The sequence below is a fragment of the Bos indicus genome, chromosome X (genome assembly GCF_029378745.1).
Source record: "Bos indicus isolate NIAB-ARS_2022 breed Sahiwal x Tharparkar chromosome X, NIAB-ARS_B.indTharparkar_mat_pri_1.0, whole genome shotgun sequence".
NCBI lineage: Eukaryota > Metazoa > Chordata > Mammalia > Artiodactyla > Bovidae > Bos > Bos indicus.
In genome coordinates, this window is record NC_091789.1 from 103972380 (window position 1) to 103977953 (window position 5574).

General features: G+C 46.5%; 1 protein-coding gene across 5 annotated transcripts in view; it reads left to right on the forward strand.

Annotated features, from left to right (window-relative positions):
- Positions 1-5574, forward strand: part of AMER1 (APC membrane recruitment protein 1) — a 49342-nt gene that overhangs the window by 15466 nt on the left and 28302 nt on the right. The window lies entirely within an intron of this gene.

A 5574-nucleotide genomic window follows, 5' to 3' on the forward strand; every position in this document is an offset into this window, starting at 1 on the left:
GGGTGAATGAGGATGTGGGGAACATTTTGTAAGCTGGTAAGTACCATGAGTGCTTCCCTTGTGGCTCAGTGGTAAAGAATCTGCCTGCCAATGCAGGAGATGTGGGTTCTATCCCTGGGTTGGGACGATCTCCTAAAGAAGGAAATGACAACATACTGCAGTATTTATGCCTGGGGAATCCCATGGGCAGAGGAGCCAGGCAAGCTACAGTCTATGGGAGTCACAAAAGAGTAGAACATGACTTAGTGATTAAACAACAAGTACCAGGAGTGGATGAAGGACGTTTGTTGATTTGAATTTCCTTTGTATCGGTACTTTAGCTAAGTTTGGATTGTTGACCTTTCTGGCTTGGGCTAGAGAACCTGGCTAGTGGAGATTCCCAGATAAACTAGAGCTGTAAACCAGTAGCTTATTTGAGGAAATATTTTGGGCCCCCGAAATCAAAAGTTGACTAAAAGAACTGAAGCCTCCTGTGAGAAGAAATGAAGGCTCCTTCATTTACCATTTGTGTAAATTGAGGCCCAAGAAGGTTTGGTGACATACCCTTAGAGCCTGGGAAGCACCTTAGTCAACCCTGACTGAGGTAGTTTTGCTGCTAGAAATTGTCCAACTATAGTTTGAATAAAACAGAGAAGGCAATGGCACCCCACTCCAGTATTCTTGCCTGGAAAATGCCATGGACGGAGAGGCCTGGTAGGCTGCAGTCCATGGGGTCGCTATGAGTCAGATACAACTGAGCGACTTCTCTTTCACTTTTCACTTTCATGCATTGGAGAAGGAAATGGCAACCCACTCCAGTGTTCTTGCCTGGAGAATCCCAGGGATGGGGGAGCCTGGTGGGCTGCTGTCTATGGGGTCGCACAGAGTTGGACACGACTGAAGCGACTTAATAGCAGCAGTTTGAATAAAATATATGTAAAACTCATTGCTATGTTTTTGAGCCTCTGTTATATAATGGATTTTATTTGTTACTTTATATACATCAGATTTTAATTCCTTAATATAGCTTTAAAATGTAGGCACTCTTAATAGCCTTATTTTCCAGTTGAAACCAAAAGAACTTGCTGGATTTCCCCCAAGTAGGGAGAACTGATTACAGTGCAGAATTGGCTGACTCTCAGGAAGTGGGGGGAGGCTGGCTGGACTTCCTGTCCTTATTACTCCTTCCTTAGACCACCTTCCACTGCATGTACAAGCACAAGATGCACCCAGAGTGGGATTGCTCCCAGGAAAACTTCTTGGAGGAGGTCTGGGAAACTACGACTGGTTGAGGCCATGCCTCTGAAGCTACCGCATAAATCCACACACTTCTTCCCTGAATTCAGCCTTCTCTAAGTTGGCTCAGCTGGCCCCAGGAAATAGGGCTGGGAGCAGAATGTGCAAGACTCACTGCAGCTGTTTCCCTGTTACTGAGATGGATTCCTGGGGCAAATTTGTGACTGGTCTCTTGCTGTGTTTTGAGAGGAGAGGAGGAGGAAGTAGCTCTGACTTAGCCTTCCACTGGTCTAAGAATGGCCTGAGGCTGGCCTCTCTGGAGCAGGGATGGACACAGCCCAATTCCTGCCGTGCTAGCAATAGCTTCAGCAAGTGGCCCCTGCCAGGGATCACAGGGTAGCCTTAGAGTATTCCCTCACCCACCAGTCCAACTGAAACTTAGATAGGCATGCAGTTTGAGAAACCTTAGGGTGGAGGGACTCTGCACTTAGCAGGACTACTTTCTTGGCAGAAACTATGAAGGGAGCCAGCCTCAGCCTGAGGGAGCTGCAGAATCTGTCCCTTTTCAGTCCCCTATGCAGTCCCCTTTGCCTTCTGCCCCACCTCACTCTCCTGAACTGTGGTCCCGAGCAAAGGTAGCATAGCCCAGTGGGAAAGGACAGCATTGGGACCTGGTGAGGCAGTAAGGAGTATGGAAAAGAGGCCTGAGTCAGATGGCTAGGTGGGACTGGGCTTAAGGAGCACTAGCTACAGGTGATTCCTGTCGGCTTCTGTCCTACTGCCTTGTGGGGGAAACAGGGCAGTGACACTATGGGTGGGGTACCTGGCTCTGGAAGGGACAAAGCAGGAAAGTAGGAGACAGCATAATTTCAACTCTGACCTTTGCCAGCAGAGATGGCCCTGGGCCTAGTTAGGAGGAGAACCTGAAGCTAGGGGAAGAGAATTTGAATCCCAGGGATACAACCCTGCCTAGTTCACCCACTCCCACAACATATACAGAAGGCTTTTTGAATTGCCCTTAACAGAGGACTTTGTATAAATCCACAAACATCTTTAAAATCCCTTAACATTTGGCTCTTCCTTAGCATGGGCCAAGGAAGCTGGTTCCTTGGACCTCCTGTAGTTGAATGGCTTTCTCAAATGAGTGGCGTTTTACACATGGTCTCAACTTAGTGACTAAACAACAACAAACAACTACTTCCTAGGAAACTGAGATCTGACTTATATAACCGGAATGCCAGTCTTTCTCATTTGCTTTGCACTTTACAGCTTACAAAATGCTTTTGGTGTTCATTATCCTATCTAACCTCACATCTCTGTAGTGGACCACAGGTAGAGAAGCTATTTTGATCTCCATTTCACAAGTGCCCAAGGCTTAGATGGATGCCTTGGCATGATCTGGAACCCAACTCTGTGGACCATGGCTCTTTACACAGCATACTGCTGATCCCTATTACAGAGAAGGGGACAATGTAGAGAGCTGTGGGCTGGCCTCTACTCCAACAGAGCAAAGAAGCAAGGGTAAGAGAAAGCCCAAAGGGCCTACCTTCTAGCCAAGGCATCAAGGTTCTATAAAGCAGCCCTGTTTAAGATTCAATTTGCCTAATTCTTCTGTTTGCAGAAATTCTAGCTCCAAAACCCATTGGACAACTAAACCTTCAATTCACAAGGATGGGTAAGCCTATAAGGTTTTTCACTTAGCCTTTGGTTTTCCTTGATACCCAGCCACACTTACTAGTCTTGCCCATCCTTTCCTCTAAATAATTGACAGTTTCACTCACTCCTGTCTAAAAAGGCCCAGATTGAATGCCTCCTTCTCAAGGCATTCTCTTTTCTGAGCCCAGGGATTATCTTTTTGCCTTTCAAGTTTATCCTGGGATATGATCATAAGGTATGAAGAGTGATATTTCAGCACTCAGCTTAACCAGTAAGGAGGGCTCTTCTCTAAGGTCTGCATCATATTGTGCCTTGAGACTGTTATATAGAAGATTCTCTGTTAGCCTAGGAGCTTCCCAAAAGCAAGGACTGGGGTTTTGAACCCTTCTGGCAGCACTGAGCTTAATAATTATCATTTAACCAAGTGTTCTAGTGAGGTTCCTTTCAGTAATTCCTCAGAGGGGAATAGAATTTCACAAATAACTCCACTTATTGCCACCCCATCTCCTCAATGCCCAAACCATGATGACAACATTGTCAATAATTTCAGGGCTGAGGTAAAAACATCTGTGTTTTGGAAAGTGAAGGACTCAGATAGATGATAGGGTCCCTATTCCCTTTAGACCCCAGGGCAGAGGACTCGGAGTGTGTGTGTATGTGTGTGTGTGTGTGTATCATTGTGTATTTGAGGGGTAGCACTGTTTACTGTGGTCCTATCAGTTGCAGGGTTAAGCTGGAACAATGCCATGTTAAAATATGTCACACAGAATCAAAAAACAAGAACCTAACCTGAGTAAATTGCAATACAGATTTCTGCAGAGAAGAGATCAGATGATGGTATTTTTTTCTCTTATTTTGGGGGTAACCAAACATTATCATGCTACAAGTTTAATATTCAGTTCTGCAGAGTGCTTCTGAGGGAAGCTTAGATCACATTGATGAGTCAAGTGTCAGGCCAAGCATGGCACAAGGCACAAAATTACTATTTGCAAGACAAGATTAGGGACTCCAGGAAGATTCCTCTAAGGTGGTCAGAGGATAGATTTTAGCTGCCAGGCTCTCTCCACCCCCAGAGTGCTAGTTCTTAGTTTCCCACTGTTGGTGAATGTGAGAGTGTTTTTACCGTGGCAACCAGTCACAAGGCTGATGTGCTGGCCAGCTACTCTTAGGACAACAGTGTTGCTTGCCCCTCTTTCTCTCTCTCTCTCTGGCTCCCAGCAGCTATTCTGTCTCCCTTTCCTACCCAAGCTCCTTAGGTGCTGGTGGCCACCCTGCAAAGAGAGGATAGTGGTGAGGGACTTTCCAGGGAGGGGTCACTGGGCTTTAGCAGGCTGGTCAGTGATCCAGCTGTTAATCAGCTATAGTCACTGGAGTGGATACATCAGACCATGGGGGTGGGGAGGGGGATATGTTGGGATAGGTGGTGGCTAGCCCTTCTTTTTTTTTTTTTTTCCTATCTCTGTGACATTTGGCTATTTAGAGGACTGGGAGCCTAGACCAGAAGGGTGTGTCTTGCATCAGGTTTGTTTATTCAAATAGCTGTTCAGAGCCTAACTGACCAGGGACATGAGTCATGTTGAGTTGTGCCTTCAAGGAGTTCCCTTTCTAGATAGGAAGTTAGATGGGGGTCAAAATAATGAAAGAAGCAGAGAAGAAACAATCTGTCTCATGGTTCTCCTGGTGGTTTCAGTTACAGAAAGCGAAAGTGTTAGTTGCTCAGTCATGTCACTCTTTGCGACCCCGTGGACTGTAGCCTGCCAGGCTGCTCTGTCCATGGGATTCTCCAGGCAAGAATACTAGAGTGGGTAGCCATTCCCTTCTCCAGGGGATTTTCCCAACCCAGGGATATGAACTTGGGTCTCCTGCATTGCAGGCAGATTCTTTACTGTCTGAGCCATCAGGGAAGCCCCGGTGGACCACATTAAAATCTGTTACCAGCAGAACAGTCACTAGAGAGTCTAGGTTAGACCTGTCCCTCACATAACCACTATGAGAGGGAGGTATTTCTAGGCCTCTTGGACAGAGTATACTGAATCCCAGAGAATGCCTTGCCCCAAGGCTACCATGCCATCTTAGCTGATTCTGTATTGCAGCTCTGGAATGTGGGTCTGCAAGGCTACTGTTATGCACTTTTGAAGGTCTGAACATGGTCCTACAAGCAATTTAGGTAGCCTGAAGGAAGAAAGTGAAACTTCAGGTCTACTTTTCTACCCAGTTCCAGGCAAAATGTCAGTGAGAGCTCTGGCTAATATGAAATTGAGGCCTGGTTCTTATAGAACCCAGTGAATACTTAATGGGCTGTTTTTGCCAGCTGCTTTTCAAAACTTCTGTGTCATCAGAGCTGACTTCCCTTCCACCTTCCTACACCACCCCTCCTGTGGCCAATAGCACCTGGGCCTTTTTCATATTTGCAATTCTCCCTGCCCAGTGTGCTCCCCTGAACTTAAGGTGACCTGAAGTGAGTAGACCCAGCAAACGGGATAGGGGTCATGGCTGCCTGTTGCTCAGTGTATGGTTTTGCTGCTTTGTGGCCCAGAGGGGTCTGACCCAGCAAGCCAAGCATATGGAGTGCATTAAGGTTTTCCCTACATTTTCTTTCTTTGTGGTTCAATTCAAGCCTGAAACCACAGACACCTGTGAAAACAAACCCAGCCTGGATGCTTGCTCACCAGTACTGTCTCTCTTTGTCTCCCTTATCTTCAG